This window comes from Telopea speciosissima, chromosome 10 (assembly GCF_018873765.1).
Source record: "Telopea speciosissima isolate NSW1024214 ecotype Mountain lineage chromosome 10, Tspe_v1, whole genome shotgun sequence".
Taxonomy (NCBI): Eukaryota; Viridiplantae; Streptophyta; class Magnoliopsida; order Proteales; family Proteaceae; genus Telopea; species Telopea speciosissima.
Window position 1 is genome coordinate 57,717,632 of NC_057925.1, and position 13,332 is coordinate 57,730,963.

The following is a 13,332-nucleotide window of genomic DNA, read 5'->3' on the forward strand; positions in this document are numbered from 1 at the left end:
TGTGCATATGGAAGGCCATCAATTTTTGAGGTTAAGAGGGCGTTGCAACTTTTGTTTCACTTGGTCGCAGATGTGCAGATCTCAACGTTGGATGCCAAACATCTGCTGTTGCGCTTCAGTGCTCACTCGGATTTTGTTAGGGTTTGGCTCAAGGAGGTGTTCGTTGTAAAGGGCTTCCCTCTCAGGTTCTTCAAATGGACAAGATTCTTCAAGTCAGGCACTGAGTCCCTGATCGTTCCTGTCTGGGTTTCATTTCCAAATCTGCCAATCAACCTCTATCAAGGGAATTATTTTCGATCGGTGGCAAGTGCTGTGGGGAAAGTGGTGGAGATTGACGGCGTAACGGCAGGGTGTACAAGAACGGTGGCAGCGCTAGCCTATGTGGAGGTAGACCTGCGTTCGAAGCTCCCAGAGCACATATGGATCGGGTGTGGTTCTTCAGGGTTTTTCCAACGAATTATCTTCGAACGTGTTTCGGAGTTCTGTTTGGGGTGTTCTAAGATAGGCCACTCGCTGGGGTTGTGTAGAAAGAAAAAGAATTAAGATTCAGAGGTGTTGGATCGCCTTGAGGGCAATAGGGCTGAGAGAGCACTGCCAGTCAGGCCAGCAGTACAGGCAGAGCGGTAGCCTTTTCGGCCACCGGAGCAGGAGGCGATTGGCATGGGGAGCGATGGGAGCCAGGAGAATCAGATTGTGGTTGAGAGCAGCACTAGGGGCTTGAGCCCTGAGATTGAACTGCAGGTTATGGAGTAAACAGGGACTGCGCTCGAGACTGGAGAGGTTGCAACAACGATGCAAGAGAAGGAGGGTCGGCTTGTGTGGTGCCCCACAGGCAGAGTGCTTGACGCATCTCTTGGTGGGCTTCGGGTGGTAAAATCAATGGATATTGCTGCAGATATTGGGGAGTCCAGGGAGGAGCCGGTGCAAGCAGACGAGACGGATAGAGAGGTTCATGGGGGGACTAGCAGAAGCTACAGCATCTCAGAGGCTGGGCCAGCAGATGCGTTCTTGCAGGGAGGAGCTCTCTCCACTCGTGATGACACCTGGGGAGGTTCAATCTTTCAAAGCTTGGACAGGCAGACACTTTTGGAAGCGCTTCGCAGCGCCCAACATCAGATTGACTTGCGAATCAAAAGTTGTTTTGGTGGACCATTAAAAGGATGGGATTTCTTGAATGATGAGCTTGGCATGATGTCAGAGGTGAACTTGGTAGGGGAGGACCCCACTCTCCGTGAGATGCAGGAAGAAATTTTGCAGAGACGACGTGAGCAAAGATCCTCGGGATCCGTGAACACCCTCCCAGTGGTTTCCTTATGAATTGTTTATTCTGGAATATAAGGGGGGGGGTGGGAAATAAGCCTTCTATAAGGCGTTTGAAAGCTATTATTGTTTCTTCTAAGCTTTCTATGGTGGCAATTGCAGAACCAAAGGTTCCTTTCTCGAGTGCTTCTCGGGTCATGCAGAAGTTGGGTATGGAGGCCGTTTGTTCTAATGGCATGGAGTTTGGAGACAGAATCTGGGTCTTTTGGAAGGGTGACATTCAGGTTACGATGACAAAAAACCACATGCAGTATGTGACGTTGGATTGTACATTGAATTCTTCAAAATTTTTCATCACCTTTGTTCATGCGCTGTGCACGGCAGGGGAGCGTCGTCTGCTTTGGTCGAGCTTAGTTGAGGATACAGAGAACATTGATGCTCCCTGGGCGATAGGAGGGGATTTTAACACCACTGTTAACCCTCTGGAAAAATTGGGGGGTAGGCCTGCTTGCTCGACATCAATGGATGATTTTGGCAATTTTCTTAGTGAGGCGGCTCTAATTGATGGGGGTTATGAGGGGAGCATGTTCACTTGGTGCAACAATTAAGGGGGGAGTAGAATTCTGGCTCGCCTAGACAGATTCCTATTTAATGAGCGGTGGTGAACTTTTTTGCAACAAGTAGAGTACTCCACCATAACAGAACTTGCTCTGATCACTCGCCAATCCAGTTAGATTGCTTGTTGTAAAGGGCTGCTTGTTTCTCTACTTTTAAATTTCAGCAGATGTGGATCTCTCACCCGGATTTTTTGAGTAGTGTGGCCAGTGCGTGGGTGGAGCTAGTGGTGGGTCCCCCCCTATATATCCTGTTTGCCAAATTGAAGGCGCTCCGTTCGCATCTTCGCTTAGGGAATAAACACACTTTTGGTAACACCCACTAAAATGTTCGAGATGCGGAGGATAGAGTTTGCCGTAAGGAAATGGAGTGGGAGCATAACCCTAGTGACGCTGCTAGGGCAGCTAGGGCAGATTTGGCTGCTGCAAAGAAAAGCCTTCATGAAGTTTTATTACAGGAAGAAATTTTTTGGAGACAAAAATCAAGAGTGAGGTGGTTGAAAGAGGGAGACAGAAACACCAAATTCTTCCACACAATGGTCAACATTAGCAGGCAACGGAAGGGAGTGGATAAAATCAAAGATAGTAGTGGTGTATGGGTGACAGGAGAAGATAGTGTGGAAGAGGAAGCAATCAAGTTTTTCAAAGTTGCTTTCACTTCTCAGGACGCCCATAGGGATGATGATCTCCTGCAGTATATCCCCCAACTTATCGCTAAGAATGATAATGCTTGCCTGCTGACTGCCCCTTTGTTCGAAGAAGTGAGGAAGGCGGTTTTTTACCTATCGGCTGATAGCGCCCCAGGCCCAGACGGTTTTACAGGCTATTTTTTTACTGCTTGCTGGGAGATAGTAGGCAATGATGTATGGGAGGCGGTCAGGGACTTTTTTGATGGAGGATTCGTTCCCAGGAGCTTTACTTCTACGCATCTGGTGCTCATCCCCAAGAAAGAAAACCCGAAGGTAATTTCTGACTTTCGCCCTATTAGTCTTTGTAATTTTGCTTACAAAATTATTGCGAAGGTCATTGCTTCCAGATTAGCTCCAATTCTCCCCTCTATTATTTAGGGGGAGCAAGGGGGATTTGTAAAAGACAGATGTATCCATGACAACATTGCATTGGTTCAGGAGGTAGTGAATGATATAGATAGAAGGGCCCACGGGGGGAATGTTGTTATCAAATTAGACATGGCAAAGGCTTATGATCGGCTTGAGTGGGACTTCCTGAACAAAGTGTTAGAGAAGTTTGGCTTTGCTACCGCTTGGATTAATCTGATCAGAAAGACGGTGGAAAATTGTTGGTTTTCTTTCGTCATGAGCAGAGGCCCTACAGGGTTTTTTAAATCCACTAGGGGGGTGCGACAAGGTGACCCACTGTCGTCTTCTCTCTTCATCCTAGCGGAAGAGGTATTAAGCAGAGGCCTTAGATCTTTGTTCTTGGAAGGGAGGGCACGGTAATTTCACCCACCCAGGGGTTGCCCAGGAATCTCTCACAGTCTGTTCGCTGATGGCACAATCATCTTTGCCAGAGGGCTGACAAACTCGTTGAAACAAATCATGGGGTTCATCACCAAGTATGAGGTCTCTTCAGGGCAGCTAGTTAATAAGCAAAAAAGTTGTTTGATTATTGGGAAAAGAATAGAGGAGGGAAGGTGTCGCCTCATTAAGAGGATCACAGGGTTTAGCAGAAAGAGACTTCCCATAACATACCTTGGAGCTCCACTATACTCAGGGCTGTTGAGAGTTGCTTATTTTGAAGATTTTTTGGCAAAGATGCTCAAGAGAGTGGCAGGTTGGAAAGGAAAATTGTTGTCTTCGGGAGGGAGGCTTATCCTGTTGAAGCATGTCTTAAATTCTATGGCAATCCACATTGTTTCCGCCTTGAATCCGCCAAAGGCAGTAATGAGGAAATTTAATGGTATTTGTGCTAATTTTTTATGGGGTCACTCAGAGTGGGGAAAGCGACATCACTGGGTGGGGTGGCATAAAGTCACACAACCTCTTGATGAAGGGGGCCTTGGCATTCGAAATTTGAAGGACATCAGCTTAGCTTTGAGGTTAAAGGATCTATGGAGAATTTTGTAGGAAAATTCCCTTTGGTGCGCTTTCTTTAAAGCAAAATTTCTGCACAACCAACATTTTGCTTTAGCTGGTGTAAGGAGGATAGGAACTGTCTCTTGGAGGAATGCCTTAAGTTACAAAGAACTATTAATTGCTAACTCCAGATGGCTCATTGGTACGGGTGATATTAGCTTCTGGCTCGACAACTGGTCAGGGTGGGGTCCTCTTTTGGACCACGTTGATGGAGCACTCAATCTGAATTTGGAGACCCAAGTCAGAGATGTGTTACAGGCAGATGGCAGTTGGAAAGAGAACATTCTGATGCAAATAGATTCTCATGAAGTCAGAGACAGTATTTTGGATGGCAATTTCACTCTCTTATACAAGGAAGACAGGTTAATCTGGGCTCTCACCAGTGATGGTATTTTTTCAGTGAAATTAGTCTGGAATCAAATCAGGGTCCCCTCCTCTTATAAACCATTTGCAAGATGGTTCTGGAACCGATCCCTCCCTACTAAAATCAATTTTTTTTCCTAGCAAATCATGTGTGGAAACATCCCAAAGGATGACTGGTTGAAAAAGTTGGGCGTTCCTTTGGTGTCCAAATGCCTTTGTTGTGCTTTTTCAGATTGTGAGTTGACCTGCCATTGCTTAGTGGAGGGAGTAACGGCATCCAAAGTTTGGAATTATTTCGCCTCGGTCTTTGATGTAGCAGTCCACACGACACAGGGCGCAAGGGGCCGTATGTTATTTTGGCATGAGCAAGCTAAAGGGAAAGGTACTAAAGGAAAAATCATGGGTATGGTGGCTTCCCTCATCTTTTGGGAATTGTGGAAAGAAAGGAACAATAGAAAGCAAGGCGGGAGACCAAGACCTGCCAGTGTCATTATAGAGGTGGTAAAGAACTGGGTAAAAGAAGCCCCCTTTATTGAATTCCTTGCAAGAGTTCCCTCTTTTAGAGAGAGGCTGGTCTTTCAAATTTTTAATATCACACCAACCCCCCCTCGGTTACAGCCACCTCTTGCTGTCTATTGGTGCCCCCCCTTTCTCTGCAGTTAAGCTTAATGTAGATGGAGCTTGCAGGGGGAATCCCAGAGTAGGTGGAGGAGGAGGAGAAATAATTAGAAATGGAGAAGACAAAATCTTGGCTACCTTTGCTAACTATTATGGGGCATGTACCAAATTCAGGGCCTTAAGGGATGATCTAAAGCTCTGTGCGGAGATGGGCTTTGCGGACTTTCATATAAATTCGGATTCCACAAAGGGATACAACATCTGGAAGGATTGGTACTGGTTTCATGAGATTATGACTTTGGTTCAAGCCCTCCGGCCAATGGTTACTTTCACATTTAGAGAAGGAAACAGAGCAGCGGATTGGTTAGCCAACTATGCCTGTGATTCGGTGTCCAGTACTACTTTCACTGATTGGGCGGATACTCCGACAGATCTAAGGAAAATTATATGGGAGGATGCCGCGGGTTTACCTGTTATTCGTACATAGTATTCTTTTGTGGATACAGGGTTTTGAGTGTGCAGATTCTTTTTGGTAGAGAGTGTGAGATTCTTTTGTATCTTTGGGTTGGGGTAAGGCGGGTTATGTCCCCCCCTTGTAATTATTGATCATTTTATTTTGAAGATTTAATAAATTGCCAGGGGCAGCCCGGGTCCCAAAAAATATTCGAGGGGGGGGGGGAAGCAAGGAGAGTTGCTCAAACTCTGATTCATAGTTTTAGTAAATTACCAAAATGGTCATCAAATGGAGATGAATATAAAAATACAAAATGACACCTTTTGTAATTTTAGCTATTTCTTCTACTAATTTTAAGCTGAAATTTTACCAATGAGATGCTTGCTTGGTCCTCTAACCCCAAAAATTCATGAATGATGATGTTTTGACGCAGGACACCAGCGACTACGGCACAAATCGAAAGTCGACACATCTTTAGCTAGCCAATAATTGTATGTAACTGACCCAATTACATGCAAGCTTTTTTTGCTAAAAGGTCAGCAAGTATGTATTATAAGAGAGAAGAATGTACAAGCAGTGGAAACTAATCTGATCCTCTAGGGATCAATTACATGCAAGCTAATCACCTCATTCAAGGGTTCCCTTGAAATTGAAAGTTGGGATCCCTTTAATTGGACATTAAACATAAAGGAACAGAAAATGGCCCACGACAATAGGTTAATGGGCCTAGTTAAGCCCCCACTTTGTTACATCCATTAAACCATCATTCGGATTTCGGACCACTTCCACTTCCACCACTTTGGACATTGAAATCAGTCATGGATTTTCGAGTTTGGGCCCATTCCTTGATGCGGCTCTTCCTCGTTAGACCCAATGTCCACTCTCCCAATGGATGGATCTCCGGCCCAAGTAGCCAACAAGTCCTTAATATCATTTTTGTTCATGATTAATAATTAACGAGTAACATAGAAATTTCGTTACCTTTATAAGATGCATGACACTAAACGGTTAGTGAAGTGCATGCATTTGATGTGAGATGAATACACAAAATTCTTACTCATTGTTGAGTCATTTCTCTATATATAATAATTCATTGCCTTAAGGTTTTCATTTCACATTGTTTTTCTACTCGAACAAAATGCATGTTGTTATGACAAGAGAAAATAGTTATGATGATGCAACTTCAAATGTTATGGTTAAAACATTGGAGGAAACCAAACCAATTATATTAATTTATTTGGTAAGTGTACAATTTCCATAGGCCAAATTATATTAACTAAACATATATCCGGTCCACATCAATAACATATATCGGATTTAATTGTTAATTAGTTATTTTAATCAGGCTGGGTGGGATGAATCCAGTCAGTTTGTTTTTCTATATTTATAAAGTTGTTAGAATTCTTCCTTAGCTGGTCGATTGGATGAGATGAAGTCAGTTAGTGCTTTTTTTTCTTTCTTTTTTTATTGGTTTTCTTTTTTGAATTTTGTGGATTTGAAGTAGGGATGTAAATGGATATTTGTAAATCTGTATTCGATCCGCATTCGTATCCGTTTAGGAGAATTCGAATCCGTCAGAAATTAATCGAATACGAATATGATAATCCCCCTATCCGACCGATTATTATCCGATTCGTTTAGCAGTCCGACGGTAATAAAATATCTAAAATATAACTATGTGTTTGTCTATCCTTTTAAGTTACCTTATTGGATTTTGTTATCTTATTTTTAAAAATGTATAAGTTAAGATAATATGATTATTTTTCTAGATTTGCTATTGGTTTATATATATTGTTTTATGCAATGTAATACATGGAATTACATATCTATTAAAAAATCACTATGGAAGAAAAACGGATAAAAGACTAAGAAGAGTAGAAGAAATGGTAGTTACTGAACTCTCAAGTCTCAACCCTAACCCTCATCATAAAAACGGTAAATATGTCAACGGATAGTCGAAAAATCGTATTCAACCCATATTCATATCCATTTAGGAAAACCTGTATTCAAAAAATCACTATCCGTAAATTATTCGAATCCGTCCGAAAACCGTTAAGATAGTATCCGAATCCGTCCAAATATAATCGGATACGAATATGATAATGCCGCTATCCGACCGAATTCGATCCGTTTACATCCCTAATTTGAAGCATTCCAAGACTCTATTCCCATAATTGGGTTTGTTATTCTATCTCTATTTTTCCTTTTAAAACCCTTACCTTACTATTGATCATCTACAGTCTTGTTTTCTTAATCTGGTTATAGTTCCTTTCTTTTCGATTATGGAATTCTGAGGTCAATCAGAGTAGTGCTTCATATTCGTATCCGTTTATATTCGGACGGAATCGGATAATATCCTATCGATTTTTGAACGGATTTGGATAGTTTTCGGATAGTGACTTTTTAAATACAAATTCTCTTAAATGGATATGAATGCGGATCGAATACGAATTTTCAACTATCCGTTGATATCTTTACCGTTTTTATGATGAGATTAGGGTTGAGACTTGAGAGTTCAATAACTACCATTTCTTCTACTCTTCTTAGTCTTTGATTTTCTCACATAGATATGTGATTTCATGTATCACATTGTATAAAACAATATATATAAACCAATATAAAATATAGAAAAAGAATCACATTATCTTAACTTATAAAATTATAAAAATAAGATAACAAAATCCAATAAAATAACTTAAAAAGATACGGACACAAAGATATGTTTCAGATACCAATAAGGTAACTTAAAAGGATAAACGGATACAAAGATATGTTTCAGATACTAATAAGATAACTTAAAAGGATAAACGGACACAAAGATATGTTTCAGATATTTTATTATCGTCGGGATTACTAAACGAATTGGATAATAATCAGTCGGGGGATTATCATATTCGTATTCAATTAGTTTCGGAAGGATTCGGATTCTCCTAAATGGATAGGAACGCGGATCAAATACAGATTTTCGAATATCCGCTTACATCTCTAATTGGCTGTTGCTTTGTCTTATATGCTCATTGTTCTGGAATTGAATTTCCTAAGTCATTGAATAGAATGGTGATTCCAAAGATAGGAGAGTTTGTAGGAGTTAGTTATTAGGCAGGAAGGTTATTTATTTGTTGAAATTGTAACAGAAGGCACGAAATTAAATATCAAACAATTGCTTTGTTTTACTATTGGAGGTTGTTTATCATATTCTTATATATTTAAGGCTTGGTTACTTAAAAGAACCGTGATTTTAGATTGTTTAACTTATTCTTATCTACTTGTCAAGCGTACTAGGCCACCATTCGCCCCTTCATTCGCCATTTCATTCACTTCAATTTGTTCTATCACGTCACCAACATTTGACACCGCGACTTCCTCAGTAATTGGACGACAGTAGCACTTTTTCTATTAGTTATGATACCATATCTCGTTCCAATTTCATAAGCGCGTCATCCCTCTATTTTAGGGTTTCCAGGTATAGAATGTGTGGCCCAAGTTCAATCCAACAATTTTTGAGAATCTATAATCAATGAAATGGATTCTAAAATATTCCGTTTTTTGATTGTAGAGGCTGTAGTGGACATAACTTGGAATGAATTATGGCGGACGGACTTGAAATACAAAAAGAAATCAAGATTAAGAGCAGACCAAATGAGAGGACGAAATCATCTATACGAGACAACTGACAAGACAATGTGATGCGGTTCACTTCAGTCAGGTAGTGAAGATAATAAATGTAACAAATGGAAGTTTGGAATTTTTGGTTTTCTTTTGAATGCCAAGATTGCGACGGAAATTAGAAATAGGCAATTGGTGTAGGAACAAGGATTATGATATAACAATCTATGAAATGAGGCATAGAAGAATCAAGGTTTACTCAGAGTGTGTTGCTCAGTTTATACTTCAGAGTAAGAAAACACGAACTCCATGGGAAACTTCGTGGCATTTGGATCTCGTTCCTATATTTTTGGACCTATTTTCATGGATCTATTTTCATGGTCCAAAACCAGCGGCCCATAGCATGGTTTTAGTGCACAGTTTTGAATCACATATCCGACACGGATCAGTTGTATCAGACAAATTTACCCCGCTTTTCTTTGAAAAATGGGTTTTTTTTTTTTAATATTTTTTAATACTATTGCACCGTTTATCCGTGCTGTTTCTTTTGATACGATGTCAGCCAAATATCGATATAGATCACCTTCAAAACCCTGCAATATTGGCCATATCGGCCAATCCGATAGTCCGATACCCGAGACCTTCTCAATTCTCTATGATTATCTCACTTGAGGAAATGTTATTCTTGTTAAGCTCAGTCTTCCCCAGACCTTTCGCTCCCAAGCGGAAGCAAACTCTTACCAACAAAAGAAGAAGAAGCAAAGTGTTTATCCTTCCTTCTCCCACTTCCTCTGTCTCCAGCGTTAACCATAGAATCCTCCCTTAGCTTGAAGCTTCAAGTAACCCTAATTCATTTAATGGCGACAAGCATATTTGCAGTTTATCTCAACGTTGTTGATTATGTTCATCAATGAAGGTGTTGATGAGTACATAATATTTTTCCTTTTGGGTTTTTTTTTAACATCAAGATTCTCCTTGGCCGAATCTTCAAACCCTAATCGAACTTTGCAAAACAATATCCGATTTTCGAATCCTACCCGAATGTTTCAAACGACGCCCGAAAATTTCAAAACGATCCAAATTTGTTCAAAGTTGGTTTTTTCAAACACACAATTTTTTTCATCCGTTTTTTTTTAAACATAGGCGAACTTTTCAAGTTCAGTTTTCAAAATCCGTCCGAATTTTTCAAAGTTATTTTTTCAATCAGATTTTTTAACCACTGACCGAGCTTTTCAAGTCCACAGTTTAAAGCCCTACCGAACTTTTGTCTGAATTTTAAAAAACCTACCCGATTTGTAAAACACACGAACTTTTCAAACCCAATTGGTTTACACCTGTCCGAACTTTTCATTCAAAATTCAAACTTGGGCGAACTTTTAAACGTACTTTTTGCAAAACAAATTTAACTTTTCATCCGAATTTTTAAGTTCTAGACGTCGTTTTCGTGGGAACTTTTGTAAGCGAATCCAAAATTTTCAAACCGACCCGGGCAACTCATTACAAACCCTAACATTTTTAACTACCGATCTCGCACATTCCTCTCTTCGTCTTCTGATATCTTGCGTTCTACCATTCTTGGGCGACCCAAAACCTCCGTCCTTAACCCCATGCAACCATGGCTCTATAAAAAGAACTTCCGCCTACCTCTGTTTCTCATCAAATTATGTTAAAATAAGGTGCTTATCAGTCGGGTTTGATAGATCATTAGGATAGAGCTATCTAATCCTAAATTTCAGGTCGATTGGATCAGAAAATTGAGAGAGATTTCTCTCTCGCAAAAATTCTGGTTTTCCACCATGGGTTATTGACGCAAGGAAGAGACAGACTCGTCTTTTCACGCCTCATCAAGTCTGGCATTGTACGTGCAGCCCGGACAGGTTGCTGGACAGGAGCCGAGTCCATTAATGGACTGGAATAGGTTGTGTTGTCGATAACAGAAAATAGGAAGCATGGACAAAACTATCTCCATGGTATAACTGATTGAGTGGTGTAGTTTGTTGCCCATATATCGAATGGTTGTTAATGGAATGAAAACAACTCTTGGATGAGTTAAAATTTAACCTTTGAGAGAGAGAGAGAGAGAGCTACTAAATGATGTGTGTAGCTTGGCCGTGGACGTAGCTTCTCATCTTGGAGTGAACCACGTAAATCATGTGTGTTTGTGTGTTTTTGTTCTTTTCTGTTTTTCATATTTCTTCTACAGATGGTCATTTCTAGGCGTTTTCTTAACAAGATCGGAGCTACTAAATGATGGATGTCTGCTCGATAATGATGAACTACAATCCTTTATTCGATGTTTAAGGAGCTCCGGGCTCGTTTTTTTAGGTCATCTAGATCATTATCTGCCACATCGGGTAGCGAGACAGTTTGGGATCGATCAAGATCTTCCAGGTCATATTTCCCCAGCCAATTCGAACTGGAAAAATGCTTGGAGTAGCTACGATCGCCATGTGAGGAACCCGAGGCTGTACATTCGCTGCCGATTCATAGAAGCAAAATGCACAGAGAGATACTCAGATTGGTGCGTGGAAGTAATCTATGTTAGTCCATAAAGAGGCGATCAGGGACCTCTTGGAGAACAAAGAGAATTTGAAGACGGATTTCAAGCTCTCAACATGTTATTTAACAACTGAGAAACTTGAAAATACTAGAGCAAAATGTTAATAAAAACATTATGCAATCACCACAACAAAATATAGCATAGCTATCTTCCAACAAGTATAAAAATAGTCATAAGACCATATAACATAATGTTGCAAATTACCCTCAACTTGTCATCAACTCTCATCCCATATCAACATTAGCTTGTAATCTGCAATAAAAATTATAATCTTATTTTTAGTAAAAAGTATCAAACCAGTACAAAATTCAGCATAAAATAAAAAGGGTTCTTCTAAGCGTCACTATGCCTAGTGAAGTATAATATTTCATTATTTACAACTTTGTAGTACATAGGTTACTCCATGTGATAAAGGACCCCACATACATCACAATGGTCATATTTTAGTCCAAAGAAAGCAATGAAAGTATGGAGATGAATATAAAAATACAAGATCACATCTTTTGTAAGTTTACCTATTTCTTTTATTAATTTTAAGCTGAATTTGTACTAATGAGATGCTTGCTTTGTCCTTTATCACATGGACTAGCCTATATACGACCAATTGTACCAAACCATCAGTTTAAAACCCCGCATTGTTCCCGATCGTTTAGATAATCAGATAATCGATCTTCCTCTTCACTCTCCCAAAAATTCATGAATGATGTTGTTTACACAAATCGAAAGTCTACACATCTTTAGCTAGCCAATAATGCACCCAAAGCCTGCTAATTGTATGTCATCGACTCAATTACATGCAAGCTAATCACCTCATTCAAGGGTAGGGGTCTAAATGAATAGCCGAAATCCATTTCCGTATCCGTTTAGCACTATCCCAATCCGTCCGAAAGCTAAACGGATGCGAATACGGATAAGCTATAGCTATCCGAAAAGCTATATTTACATGTAAATGGATAAAAAATCCGATCCGTATCTGTGTCCGTATCCGTTTAGCACTATCCGATAGCTAATCAGATGCGGATGCGGATGCGGATATAGCACTATCCGAGCCGAATCCAATCCGTTTACAGCCCTATTCAAGGGTTCCCTTGAAATTGAAACTTTGGGATCCCTTTAATTGGAAATTAAACATAAAATGGGTAGAAATGGCCCATGACAATAGAATAATGGGCCTAGTTAAGCCCCCACTTTTTTACATCCATCAAACCATCATTCAGACCACTTCCACCACTTGGATATAATTAAAACCAATCATTTTCGAGTTTGGGCCCATTCCTTGGTGCGGCCCCTCCTCGGTAGACCCCAATGTCCACCCTCCGGTCCAAGTAGCCAACAAGGCCTTACTATCATTTTTTTTTTATGATAGATAATGGGAAACATAAAAATTTCATTACCTTTATAAGATGCATGACATCAAACGGTTAGTGAAATGAATGCATTTGATGTGAGCAATGTATACACAAAATTCTTACTCATTGTTGAGTCATTTCTCTATATATAATAATTCATTGCCTTAAGGTTGTCATTTCACATCGTTTTTCTCCTCGAACAAAATGCATGTTGTTATGATAAGAGAAAATAATTATGATGCTGCAACTTCAAATGTCAAGGTTAAAACATTGGAGGAAACTAATTATAAACCAATAGATGATCCATAGCTCAATTATAAACCAATAGATTATCCATAGCCCAATTGGAGGAAACCCATTATAAACCAAGAGATGATCTATAGCCCAATTAATTATGGTAAATGTACATTTTCCA